Source organism: Watersipora subatra, chromosome 5 (assembly GCF_963576615.1).
Source record: "Watersipora subatra chromosome 5, tzWatSuba1.1, whole genome shotgun sequence".
Taxonomy (NCBI): Eukaryota; Metazoa; Bryozoa; class Gymnolaemata; order Cheilostomatida; family Watersiporidae; genus Watersipora; species Watersipora subatra.
The window spans coordinates 26,837,268-26,852,818 of NC_088712.1; the positions used below are offsets into that span (position 1 = coordinate 26,837,268).

At 37.1% G+C, this 15,551-nt stretch overlaps 1 long non-coding RNA gene across 1 annotated transcript; it reads right to left on the reverse strand.

The window, feature by feature from the left end:
* Positions 1-8,128: 8,128 nt before the first annotated feature.
* On the reverse strand, positions 8,129-12,425 carry LOC137396320 (uncharacterized). The gene is made up of 3 exons (XR_010978531.1): positions 11,698-12,425; positions 11,075-11,148; positions 8,129-8,263 (listed from the first exon to the last, which is right to left on the reverse strand). It is a non-coding gene; the product is annotated as an uncharacterized lncRNA (long non-coding RNA).
* Between the last annotated feature and the right edge of the window lie 3,126 nt (positions 12,426-15,551).

Consider the following 15,551-nt stretch of genomic DNA (forward strand, 5'->3'; position numbering starts at 1 on the left):
CATAGTTGGTGGCATGTTGCTCCACCTAGTCAAAAGCTTTAAGCCCGAATACTGTGGAAATTCATATTGTTTCCTAAGCTAGTAAGTCTGACATCATACAGATGGAAGGAAAATCCTCTTACTTTAGCAAAAATTGTAAAAGATCTACAAGCCACAATAAAACACTCAATGCAATATTGTAATTAATATATTATGATAAACATTGAAGAACAACTGTAGAGAGAATTCAATCATAGCAGCAAGTACCTGTAGCAATATTTTAATAAACAAAAATGCAATTATTTGAGCATTTGTTTGATTGTCTAATAATGTAAGTGGTAGAAAAAGAATGATAAAATAAATTTGAAACTACAAATGTTAAAAAATATAACAGAAAAGTCCAAATAAATAATTAGCCTGAATTACGGCTCACACAACAAATAATCAATTAAACGGAGTGACTATATTAAAAAAGTCTGAAAGGCATTCCAACTACATAAATCATATGAATCATTACACACTTCACAACTGCATCAATTTTGGCATACCTTGTGACTTTCACATTGTAAGTAATTTTATACACAATTTACCAAAGGGAAGTGACAAACATGTGTTATCAAGCTATGAAACCGGAACCATTGTGACTATCCAACTAAAGATGCACTTCGCAAGGTCAAACTAACAGCTTTATATTTGGGTCTATAACCAGGCTCTGACAGGGAGGATCCACATTACAGGTTTTTATCCACTGTGACAACATCATCAGTAGACTTTATCTGTTGATCAGCTGTAACAGAAGTAGAGATACAGATCAACAGAACATGTCAGAGTTATAACTTCCCCTGTCAGAGTACTCCCTATGGAAAAGCCAACATTGTGAATAACTGGAGACAACTCCTATAGCAGCAATTAATGAATTTCACAACAAATGACAGCTAAAGTAAATACATCATGCTAAGCTTCGATGTAGGCTTATTTAGGCTGGTATGACAACTCCTACGATTTGAGAAAGCTGGAGAGAGAGCAATGACAATGTTTAGTAAAATGTGATTCAGATAAGTGCGAAGGTAAGTGATATAGATAAGGTAGTGATGCAGACTAACAGAACAATCAATTAAATACCTTGTTTTTGTCACTAACAAGTCAGCAATGAGTCAGCAATACCTTATAAATTCATCATATATAAATAAACATGTTGGTCTGTGACGGTAAAAAGACAACTGACACAATTGTGATGAGTTAAAATGAGCCTATTTGCAACCAATTTAATTTTGATTAAATATTATTTAATTAAAGAGGGCTGAATGTATTCGAGTTTCACTTTTAAACCATGAAAAATGGGTTTCACACTAATGACAATGTTTAACATAAACAACTATTGTATATGGATAAAGATATTCCTACTTGTAACAGATAGATGAAAACAACTAGCGTAAGTTTACAATACCTATGAAACATTTCTCATAATTCTTTCTTCAGGTAATCCGCAAGTATTTTGAGTCTGATTCATTTCATGAACATGAGTGATTTTCATTATTAACGCGTAGGACTTTTTTTGAGCAGCAATTTAGCAACTTACTCTGCTTATAGTAGTCTTGCAGAACCTCCATAATTTCGAGGTATCCAAGGTCTGAGGTGTTCATGTTCTTCAAGGAAATGGCTGGCCAAACAGAATACCAAATGCAGAAGTTAATGATTAAAACATAGCCTACTGATCACTGTTGACTTACTAACTTGGTTATTTTGTGCATCCGAATTAACTAGGAAAAATCGATTGCTAAAGTGGAATCTGTAGGTATTGGAAATCACGCACCATCTAAACTCACTTCACTATAAAAAACTAAGTTATCACGATAGTTGCCAAAAACTGAAACAAAGAAAGAGCAATCTAAAGGAAACAAGGAAATGGCCTATGAAAGTAATGGCATGATACATAATCAACTCACCCTTATGTTATTTGCTGCCTTATGTCATGACTCTGAATACCCTCGGCTGGGTGGATCTGATCAGTGACAACAAAGGGAGCCATGCAGAGAGATGCGGAACACATCAGTTCATCACCTAAAAATGGAAGACTGTGATATTTACATTGAGCTCTAAGCATAAATGCATTAGACCAAAGAAAGCAAGATATGAAAAACTGAAAATATAGAATTGTGCCAATTTGGTTTATTCATGGTACATACACATGGGTAACCCTACATGATCTAGTAATTCTTTATTATAAAAATTAACCGGCCCAGGACGCAGTACTGGGAAAACAACTTGTTTTTACTGAAAATGGACATAGAGAGCTGAAATTTTGCACACTGTTTAGAAGCTAGGTACTTATTAACCACTCAAAAAATCATTATGTTTGATGCAGCAGTTTTTGAGATATGACCATCAATAAAATATAAATCAACATTTTTAGAGCTTCACATTTGACGATTTTGTGCATCAGCTGCTACACCAAAATGCTTATTCTTGGTGTCAAATTGAAGCTCAAAAGATTTATGCCAATCGATATGACAAGACAGTGACCTATAATTTACAGAATAACAAAGAAGGTGCTGATTTTAGCAAAAATCTGTTACTATCACCTCTATAATTTACAGAATAACGAAGGTGCTGATTTTAGCAAAAATCTGTTACTATCACCTCTATAATTTACAGAATAACGAAGAAGGTGCTTATTTTAGCCAAAATCTGTTACTATCACCTCTATAATTTACAGAATAACGAAGAAGGTGCTGATTTTAGCCAAAATCTGTTACTATCACCTCTATAATTTACAGAATAACGAAGAAGGTGCTGATTTTAGCCAAAATCTGTTACTATCACCTCTATAATTTACAGAATAACGAAGAAGGTGCTGATTTTAGCCAAAATCTGTTACTATCACCTCTATAATTTACAGAATAACGAAGAAGGTGCTGATTTTAGCCAAAATCTGTTACTATCACCTGACTCTACACAAAAATCTGAATATCCAGGTAAAATCTTATGACAATATCTCGTGTCTTCTTTTTTCTAAAATGGACATAGAGAGCTGAAATTTCGCACACCGTTTGTAAGCTAAGTACTTATTAACCGCTCAAAAATCATTATGTTTGATGCAGAAGTTTTGATATATGGCCATCAATAAAATATAAATCAACATTTTTGGAGCTTCACATTTGACAATTTTGTGAATCAGCTGCTACACCAAAATGCTTGTTTTTAGTGTCAAATTGAAGCTCGGAATGTGCTCCTAGCAGCCATATAAACCGAAATTTTGATAACCATTTAGAAAAAAATTTCAAGCCAATAGATTTATGCCGATCGATATGACCAGACTGTGATCTATAACTTACAGAATAACAAAGAAGCTGTTGATTTTAGCCAAAATTTGTTACTATCACCTGACTCTACACAAAAATCTGAATATCCAGGTAAAATCTTATGACAATATCTCGTGTCTTCTTTTTTCTATAGTCTCCGGTAGCAGATGGAGTCACAGAAAAAACACAAATTTGAAAAAAAAACGACTTTGAAAAAAGATTTATGCCGCTGTCTCTGTTGCTCAGTAGTTGTGCGACGTGTTGTTGACTTACTTCAGCAGTTGGCCAGCTCGCTACTCAACCTTTTCAGGAGTATGAAACTGAGCAACTGCAAAAGAAAGTAAACTTTACCGATGCTATCTTCAACTTCTGCTCTTTACGCTGCTGTCCCCGTTGCTCAGTAAATCTGCGACGTGCTGTTGACTTACTGCTACAGACAATTGGCCTTTTTCTCAAATCTTTCAAAAGAAAAAATCCAATGACCTACAGGAGGAAGTAAATTTACCATGATGTTGACTTATTCCGTCTTTGCAGATGCTCCCTCTCTTCAAACTCTGCTCATCTTGCATGCAACTATTTCTTCTTAGCTACAACCAAACCAAAATACATTTGCACACTAAATACTTCCATCGTCTACTAGTGAATACTACTACGTATAATACTTTAACTAGCACTTCACCATACCTTTGAATTGGGTACCAAACTTTCCGGCTGCATAGGTTACCCCTTCTTTTTGCCGCTGTCTTTGTTGCTCAGTAACTCTGCGAAGTTCTTTAGACTTCCTCTGGCTGCTACTGACAATCTTTCTCTCCATTCTGTGCTCATCTTTGGCTCTTGCATGCAGCAATGACTTCTCACCTACAAGCAAACCAAAATACTTTTGTACCCTAAATACTTCAGTCCTACCACTATTGAAGACCATCACAGCCATCGTCGCACTCACTGTCACCGCACGCTTACTATGCCACTGGGTCTACGGGCAACGTCGCCAGATTTTCACATTCAAACACTCATTCGTATTCTGCATACCCACATTCGCACACTCCAACAATCTCTCGTCCGACAATCTCTCATACACAGGCAGGATCATACTCAACATCGCATTCGGTAAGTAAGGTCTCTTAGGTGTCATGTTGGAATTCTTATACCAACACCAGCTATCAGCCGGGCAATAATCATGCTGTGGGTGCGAGGCATCAGACGTGATGTGATACGGCGCGGCCAAAATTGATCTTTTCATTCCATCAATGTTACCCGGATTCCGACTGATGGCGTTGCGATAATAAGATTGCAAAGATGCCATCAAGGTTTCTGTAAGCTTGCCTTTCAGGGAAATAGGCGTCGCTGATTTACTATATAAAACTTTGAGTTTTTTCAAATGAATCGTCAAACGTTTAGCAACATGATTTATGCGATCCTCCTTCTTGACGCTGACATTACCATACACATTCAGACTACAAACCGCATCATACGCTGCACTGTCACCATCACCAAAAAAACGGTATATCGTAATGGCCCTGTTGTAGATCTCTGTCAGATGATCTTTGCTGCTTCTCTCTCCATAGCACCGCTTGAGCCGTCATGGTTCTTCGTACAAGCATCTTTGTGTTTCGTCCAAAACTCGTCGTAATTACGGTCATCCTTCTTCGGTCCTCTCTCACATCCCCGACAGTAGTTTGAAATCACTTCAAATTCTACAACATATCCAGAAAAGAACATCTATAGCGACAAACACACGATTGCGTGAAGTATGACCACGCTTCTGCCATGTACCATCGTAACTTACCGCTATATCTACAGTATCTACATCAGTACTACTTTCCTCAAGCTTTAGATACGCTGCCTTTACAATACTCCTAATGATTCTAAAATGATCCTCTAAAGCTGTAGAACATGCAGTAGCTAACTTACCTAACTTAGAGAAGTATGAAGTACGCTGGATAGGCAGTGGTAAATTTAAATCTGAAATAAAGCTACAGGCCTGCTCATAACCTACCCCATTACTCTTACAAAAATAAACAAACCTATCATTTATATCATAAGCCTTACAATTTACCACACTCGGGGATGTGTGCTGCGACATAACTACACTCTTACAATCATTACAAACTACTTCAAACAAACTAGACATACCATATACCCTATCAGTCTCAACTAGCCCTACATTAGTACTGCAACGGACGGAACACATTATATGAGAAACTAAGCTATATAAAAATTCTATACTCACTACCCTAAAGCTGCTTGACCTAACACGGCTTGCGACGGGATCAACATAAGCGGCGTAAGCACCAGCAGAAATAGGAGAGCTAGCAGGATACTTCCTGAAAGTCTCCAGCTTGCGCTTGGACGCAGAAACTCGAGCGGCAGCAGAAGAATCTGAATCAGCAACAGAATCTGGATCAGCACAAACTGAAGCACAAGATGTGGATGGTGCTGATGAGAGAAGAGATGTGCTCGGCGGTGTTGTGGTCGCATCAACTCTCTACAAATAAAAATCTATGTTTAGAAATTATTAGTTGCAGAAAATTATTTTTTGCCGAGATGTCATATTCATCTTGGGTTCATATTTTGTGATGTATACAGCATACTCAAGCACCACAGCTAACTTTACTACTGATAGAAAGGCTTAATAGAAAACCTTCAACGTGTATGTTTGGTATCGAATAGCATAACATAAACTCGGTATCATCGATACATAATCAATATTTATTCATGGATACTATGTGAATTGTTTGGTTAGCCTAATGAAATGGGATGGTAGCTGAAAAGATTTTTAGTACCAAATTAAAACTAGTCGTAGTAACTAAAAATTGAATCGAAAAAAATTTCTAATAAAAAATAGCAAAGTGATAATGCTAACCTTTTCATCAGTCTTTTTAGATGGTAAGACTCGTTTTCGTTTCTTCTTCCCAAACTCAATGACTGAATATGACTTCACCATACATACTATCAATGTAAATCCAAATATAAAAGTAGAGCGTGTGAGAGCTTTGTAAAACGTGTGTAGCTAGGACCTCGGTCAGAGACAAAAGGGATGAACTAACTGCTGGCATCGATATGTTTACAATCGCTACCTACGTCACCGGCATTTCATTGGCCAATGTTTATTATACGTCGATTTCATTTGATAAGAAAAAGCAGCTCCGATGCAAATCAAACCAGCTGGTTTGATTTGCTTCAATGTGATCCTTTTAGCGGGAACAAAAAGGCTCTATCTCTTTATCGGTTGATTGAACGTGAATGTAAACAGTACCATTGGAGAGACCACGTGTTGCGCTCTCATTTGGTATATGGATTACATTTGATATCGGCTGATAAGGAGCCATTTATTATGCAAATAAAGAGGTTGTAAGGGTCGAATCTTTGTGGTTTTCTTGTGGTTTGTATTATGACAGGGTGTCAATAAAAAGCTTATTGTAGAGTTTTGCCTTAGTTTCTGTCAATAAAATGCATATCAGTTGAAAGAGCACATTCTACTGCTTACAGTGCTTCATAAATCTGCAATATAGAAAATTTGACAAAAAATTCAAAAATTGCCACGTTGAAGTAAATTCTACTCGACAAGGATAGACAACTCCCAGCTCAAGAGTGAGTTCACGCAAACCCGATGAGTCAACAAACAGACTTGTGGGTGAGCCGATGAACAGACTCGAGAGTGAGCCGATAATCACAATGCTAAAGTCAGAAACAGTGACAAGAATGTTATACACTATTTGCTTTTCAAACTCAAGCAGAGCTCAATTCTAAAGAACGCAGTATCTTTATTGGTGTTATATCTCTCAGTACCGAGCAGTAACACACCAACAATGATCAAACCGGCAGGTTATATAGCAATTCCAAGAAAAATCCACAATTGATTGGCTGCACAGTAATCAGATCAACTAATTCTACAATAACATATTTCGAATACAAAAACGATAACATTTGTCACTAACTAATCACGCAATGCGAGTATTAATAATTTTTTTAGTGTTTGTATAGTAACATGCAAATCTTAGAACAATATGGTAATAAATGGTTAACATAAAAAAATTGCTAGTATCACACATACATGCACTTTACATTGGACAAGTGTTAAGCGTGCGCCTTATAAATGACTATTCAAATTTGTCTGAATTGCGATGAACGTAATATAGATCCGTTGAGTTAGCAATTTGAAGCTGCCAGATTCTAGGCTTAGAAAAGACGTCATCAACTCTTACGCATTCTGACGTCTACAAATACAAGTATACACTGATTGACAGCTCATTCGCTTTTACAAGCATGAAGTGGGGTCCAAGACCATTCGCCCATCGGTAGATCCTATCGGCCAAGACAGTGACCCTTTTGGGCTACTGGACTCAGCAGTCAAAATCGATTTTTGAGTGCCAGTAGTCTCACCAACCACCTCAGCCCTTTTCAGGGCTATCATTTCCATTTTAAGGGTTTTATTCTGCGACGACTATTGTGGAAACTCGGTGTCGTACTTGTCGTCCACTTTTTTTATTACAATGTCATTTTAAACTCTGTCCACTGTTACTGTCCAGCCCCGTACACTGCTGATTTTAAGCGTTTTTTAAACCAGTCAAAATTAATCACTAAGTATTGTTGTATGGAAATACTCCGAAAACATGATAACAGCAGGAATGTAGCCAGACCGCCGTACAAGCTTATAATTCGAACAAGCATCGAGACGCCTAAGAGACATCAAAAGATTCCCTAATTGGAAATGTCAAAATTAAAATACATCAATCTGGAAACTGATGAGTCAACACCGCCTATGGAAACCGCCAAGGAATTTGGGAGTAACTACATCTATCCACCCATCCCCAAGCTCTACCAAAAATATCTGAACTTACCCTCACCCTAAGCCGGTATTTTTCCATGACATATTACGGTGCTGACGGAAACAATATTATGCAATACTAGCATCCAGCCACAATCTCGGCGCTCTCCATGTGACGTATCCAAAGACAGTGTTCCTTCCAATGGACTTACTCCTACAACATAGTATATGATACAAACATTATATACCCGTCCTCAGGCTTTCCTAAATGCCTATAAAAGCTAGTGTTTTTAATAGCTCAGCCTCTTTTGGCAGTGACACTTACAGACGTGTAAGACTGAGCTTTAAGGGCAGACACAAGCTTGATGTTGGCGTAAGAGATTTATATTACTTAGTTCTTTCTCACTATTTGTTATCTTTCTCATATTCTAGAACTTTGTTACTGTATATTATGTTTTGGTCCATGAAATAAAGAGTGTTGCTATTTGCTAACAATCAACATCGGAGCTTAGCTAGTTGAGGCTTGCACTAAAGATCTGGGTCAAGTCCCATAAATTGAACTCACACTTTAATCAATCATTGAACAAACCAGGCGGCTTGCCTACACTTAATCAACCACAGTAAAATTAGTCTAGATTGGAGAAGAGCTAACGGTGATAAATCATTGATGTTATTGTGCTGTCAAGTAAGTCAAATACTTCGATAACGCATATAACATTTTTGGTGGAGGTGCCTTATCGGTCATCAACCTTTCACATAGCTAAGTGGGTAATCCCTGAACGCTTAAATCTTTGCTTAAATCTTTCGTAATATTATTCATAGCGCTTACCATAGAACTGACATCTTCATCTTCATTCATATCTGGTTGCTTAAGCTATTTACAATACCTAATTTGATCGCTATATTCTACTGGGCAGGTAGATATTCACATATATATTGTGGGACTCATTAAAAAGTCTATGTTAGCTGAGATTTAGTGACTTATCTAGGTGTACCGTTTAGCTAAAGCATAACCACATAGCTAGGCGAATAATCCCCTGACGCCTAGACCTTTCGTAATTCATACTTTCATAACGCGTAATTGCAGCCTATATTGGGATTGATCACCTATTGTATACTGGCTATAGGCTTGCAGATCCTAGCATTGTAAGAAAATCTGAGGTCAGATTTACATTTGCCTAGGAGAAAACTAGAACTTTCACAGCCGCGTGCTTCCACTTCACATTTACCATAGTGTCCTCTATTTCCGACTGCTGTTCGGCGGGAAATAAAACTCATATATCCTTTCCGACTGTTTCGTTTGCGGGAAAGTGAATATCGAGACTATACATACAGCTGAGCACTGTTATTACTATATTGCCTACCTTCTGACTGTTTTACTCCAGGGCAAACACAGATCAGAAGTTGATAAACGTACAACTTCACAAATTTCTTAGGACACTCCCTACCTTGATTTATCTTTCTGACTGTTTCGCTTGCGGGAAAGCATAAATCATATTTATACATTGGCAACCTTTTATGTACGTTCAATTCTGCAGATTAATCCAGTCACACGCTCACACTCAACCTATCTTTCTGACTGTTTCGCTTGCAGAGAAAGCATAGTGTCATATTATTTCCGGCTCTTTCATTCACAGGGAAATAAAACTCATATCCTTTCCGACTGTCCGCTCGGCGGGAAAGTGAATATCAATACAAACTATTAGTGACTGTAGATATACTGAGCTCAAGGTTATTACACCTAACATTTACATACATATAAGACCTAATAATAATAATATACCGGTTATAAAACAAGTTACATCAGCTTGACTCATAGACAAGCACATTACTATAAGAAACTTAAACTCGAGTATAAACTTTCAATTAGATACTAATATAGTGCACAGACTACACATAACTCTAGACATATCTCGGACAAGATACTGAACTGACAACTGCTAACTTATAACAGCGACTGACTGCATTTATATGCTAATTGCACTAATCCTGTATATATTATTACGCTGTTTACTGATATATAAACGTTACAGACTCATACTTGCGGTTGAACTTCAACCATTTGGAAAACAACCCTTTCTATATAGAATAACTTTTTCGTTGACAGACATAATAGACTACCTAGTCTTTGTCACTTACACAATACTCGTCTTAACATAATTACAATTTAAAAAAAAAATATTCTGTCAACTATATACATATAATAGTGCCTATATATATAATTTAGAGCACGTTACTCGTAGGTTGCATGTTAACCAAGTTTGTTATAGCAGACCAGAACCTACACAGCCTAGTCACACACCCAGGAGCCAAAACAGCAGTGACAAAAGAATATCCGAAAGGAGCAGCCAAAGCCGGCATTGAGCTACTCCCATAAACCGGATAGACTGACCCAAGGCACAACAACCCGACTACGAGATGGTAAAAAAGAGAGTTAAGAAAACAACTTCTGTAGTAAGGAGAGCACTGAGAAGCCAGATCATCCTTCAGGACCAGAGTCCACATGGTGAACAACTCAGCCCGGAAGATGTCGAAGCCCAGGAACAAAGCCCACAAGGTGAAAAACTAACAGTGGACGACTCCGGAAGCTACACAGGACCTGGTGTAGCACCGAGAACATCAAATGGAGATCTACTCTTTCCACCCAGGACGGGACCACCCATCATCAGCGTAGTGCCGAACGTCGATAACATAGAGCCATTCAAGGAAGGAGATAACTTCGAAGACTACCTTGATCGATGGGAAATACTGATGGCTCAATACAACTACGACAACAGACGACTAGCACAAGCCCTACCTGCTAAACTTGTTGGACCAGCATGGGAGACCTACAGAAATGTTATAAAGCTGAACCCTAATTGCGCGAGGAGCTACAGCTCCCTAAAGAAGGAATTGATATCGGCTTTTCGAGTCGACCAACCACTCCGAGAGAAGAACCTATGGAACATCAGCCAAGGGAAAAAGTCGATCAACGACTTTTACTCTGAGATTGTGGCCGCAGGCCGATCAGTATTTAAAGACTTACCGGAAGTGAATCGCGATCAGGTAATAAAATCCGCATTCATAGGAGGCCTGAAGGAGAGTTATCAGAGATCGATCCTGAAACAAGAAAACATCACTTTACAAGAAGCTCTAAAAGAAGCCAGAAACCTAGAAGCTATAGATAAAGCAGTAACAAGAAATAAGACGATGAGTGTTAACCAAGTAGACACTGACTCCCTCGCACCATTAACGAGACAAGTACAAGGATTGACCATGATAGTAAACAATCAGGCAAGACAAATAGAAAAAAATGAAGCGGAATTTTTGAGAAGAGATCAGCCATCAAGGAACTACAGAGTAGAAGATTTTGAATATTACGAATAGCCACAGTTCTCACCTACACAAATGGAACAAAATTTTGGACTAAAACGGATTCTTTTTTTCAAGAATTAACTCCACTCGGACTACGATTAAACAGACCAAGACTAGACGAAATTTCACGATAAATCTTTTAGACAACACGACACATATACGGGACATTTGACAAGGCTAAAGGAAGAAGTAAAAAAAATGTTCACGAAAAGAAGAGTACATCATTCATCAACACGACTAACCATCACATACTAATCATTTCTAGACAGCATAACTAGGAAGAATTTAACTCACCACATCAGAAAGAACAGCGATCAGAATAAGAAACAACAGATAAAGTAATGACATGCTTAAGATGACATGCTTATCGTTAGCTCGCTGTCTAAGAATGCTTACGGAATGCGAAAGTCAAACATCAAATAGACACCACGTGCAGTCAAGCGATACCGAAGATCCTATCATTGAAACTAGCCAGCCAAACTAACAGCTCAAGACGATATACAAGCTCCGCCCATCCTCCAAATTCAACAGCTACGCAAGTTCCACAAGCAACTACCAGACAAGATCAAATATTATCTATTTGCAGTGCGCCTATAATCAACCCGAAGCCTGAACCAACAGACCATGACAGTAACGTATGTATGAGCTAAATTGTTGCCTCTTCGCTTGACAGACTGGTATTTGCCTAGTAGCACTTGCTATGACAATTATTCATGCTCTAACGCTACTAGTAACTGTCCATTTATCACTAGTAACTTGTCATAATGCTCACCACATGCTAACATCTATATTTCCTTGACAGGTACAGCGTGCCGTATCATTTTCTAATCTCAGATAGTGGCTGATTGATTACCAAATTTGATCAAACACAGCATTCATGGTTCATTTAACCTTAAAAAAAAAAAAACTAGACGTAGCCACTATGGAATAAATGGCGTGTCTCACTCATGTAACAAAAATTGACTTTTGAATTTTTAGGATAGACTTTATTATGAAATAGACACGGCACATACCAGAAAACGAACTCGTTTAAAACTGTTAACTTTTATTGTGACTTTCTATTTTTAGGATAAGACAGGTTAGTGATGAAAGGAGATGCTTGGACAATTTTTTCTTTTTATAGGTAGCTCCAGCAGTGGAAAGTGAAAATGTCTTACACACAACTGAGTCATGCATGTTATAACATTTATTTTGTGATTTTAGAATTTTAAAAAGACACGCCAGTTTTTGCTATAACGTTATGTGAAGTTTCTATTTCAAGATTTAGCTTTCTTTCCTGACCACAAGACCAATGACTACCCTCTGCATACAACCACCCATACATACCGACATACGGGAGGACCCGTTTACTTTGCCAAGGGAGACGCAATACAAAAACCAGGACAATAATGCGCGACACCGAAAGGACAATTGACACTCACCTAAACCATACGGCAAACTAACAACCATATACTTCTACTACTAACATAAACCTTATTGCTTTGAGAAAATAAAAAAAAAACTTTTATTTCCACTTTTAACATCTTTATGTTTTTGGATTTTATTCATGGCTTTGGTTTTACGAATTATTATATAATTTTTTTAACTCGGGTACATGGGTTTTAAATATCGTCATTCTAACCACAACTTTATAACTTCATTTCATTTTATATATTCTGTTTAGTTTACTACCGTTATGCCAACAGCAACGTTACCACGAAATACGACATGAGGACATATCGTTCTTTAACAACGGGAGAAATGTTGTATGGAAATACTCCGAAAACATGATAACAGCAGGAATGTAGCCAGACCGCCGTACAAGCTTATAATTCGAACAAGCATCGAGACGCCTAAGAGACATCAAAAGATTCCCTAATTGGAAATGTCAAAATTAAAATACATCAATCTGGAAACTGATGAGTCAACACCGCCTATGGAAACCGCCAAGGAATTTGGGAGTAACTACATCTATCCACCCATCCCCAAGCTCTACCAAAAATATCTGAACTTACCCTCACCCTAAGCCGGTATTTTTCCATGACATATTACGGTGCTGACGGAAACAATATTATGCAATACTAGCATCCAGCCACAATCTCGGCGCTCTCCATGTGACGTATCCAAAGACAGTGTTCCTTCCAATGGACTTACTCCTACAACATAGTATATGATACAAACATTATATACCCGTCCTCAGGCTTTCCTAAATGCCTATAAAAGCTAGTGTTTTTAATAGCTCAGCCTCTTTTGGCAGTGACACTTACAGACGTGTAAGACTGAGCTTTAAGGGCAGACACAAGCTTGATGTTGGCGTAAGAGATTTATATTACTTAGTTCTTTCTCACTATTTGTTATCTTTCTCATATTCTAGAACTTTGTTACTGTATATTATGTTTTGGTCCATGAAATAAAGAGTGTTGCTATTTGCTAACAATCAACATCGGAGCTTAGCTAGTTGAGGCTTGCACTAAAGATCTGGGTCAAGTCCCATAAATTGAACTCACACTTTAATCAATCATTGAACAAACCAGGCGGCTTGCCTACACTTAATCAACCACAGTAAAATTAGTCTAGATTGGAGAAGAGCTAACGGTGATAAATCATTGATGTTATTGTGCTGTCAAGTAAGTCAAATACTTCGATAACGCATATAACAGTATACAATTTATGCTTCCACAACTGGGAACATATACACAAATACAGCTACTTTAATTCTGAGCTCACACTCACTGAGTAGTTATTATATACATATTACGCAATCTTTATTGTGGTAATCAATAGTTATATTTTTCAATGTTTTCCACAAGGTACCCTGCTAGTAAACTAATTAAAAAGCAGTGTACAAAAAAGATCAACACAAAAATATAGTCTAGCTGAAAAACTAATGAGTAGTCTGACTAATTTAATAATGTTGAAACATAAAAAATAACATATGTAAAAAGCAAGTTTGAGGGCTGAAATAAGTATTGTTTAAAGAAACTGTAGACATAAAAGCTCTGTGAAAATAGTTATGCAGATCTTTGACAACGATCATAACTAATAACCTTTCTGCCAAACACAGCTAGCAAAAAAGCTCAGAACAGATTGATTCGACCGTTTGCTTGTATTACCTCTGCAAAAACTAACTAATAACATACTAGCTTAAAGACAGAATAATATTTTGTATTTTATTTTGTACCGGTAAATATTATTTGTCGGTATAAAATGAAACCGCGAGAGGGAAAAACAACCTTAAAAATGTTAACAGATATGCAGCACTAAAACTTACCTAAACACGTGATAACATATTAATGCATATTTCAACAACCACCGTATGTCAACAGCAACCAGCATTATATATGCATCCTTTTCGTAGGCACCGTAACAAAACAGTTTACATTTATGGAACTGACAGAAAAACCTATTTTAGCTCGACTGTAAATTACAAAAGAATCCACGTATAAGACCAGCCACAACACGCAGCCCATGAAAGTTGTGAGAACATTGCTAAGCATACTGACGATTCATTATAATTTATAGATTTCTGACTTTAATTGTTTCCTGCGTAGCAAACATGGTCAGATCCATAGAGTTATTTCCCCCTAGAGTGATAACTACACGAGCGTTTCCGGTGCCAACAAGGAGCGTTTAGGCCACGCCTCTTTTTTGTGCTAGTCAGTCGTAGTGATTGACTAGATAAATAACATCAGCCATGAGAAGGGTTAAACAAGGATCATGAATTCCAGTTGAGATAGTAATTAATGCTCATATTAAAGAAATGATGATTATAGTTTATTACTCTAATATATGCTTATTATTTAAAGCAATTCAATACCTACCAGGGATCGCTAAACATATTATGGAAATGTTTACTTTTTCATTTCCATAAACATAAATATTTCCATAATTTTAGGGAAATGGATATGGAAATTTTATTTTAAAAGTATGGAAATGGTATGAAAATGGAAATAATATGGAAATGAATTATGGAAATGCTATGGAAATGGAAATAATATGTAAATGGAATTAATATGGAAATGAATTATGGAAATGGAAATAATGTGGAAATGGAAATAATATGGAAATGGAAATACTATGGAAATGAAGTAGGGAAATGGAATTAATATGGAAATGAATTATGGAAATGGAAATAATATGGAAATGGAAATAATATGGAAATGAATTAT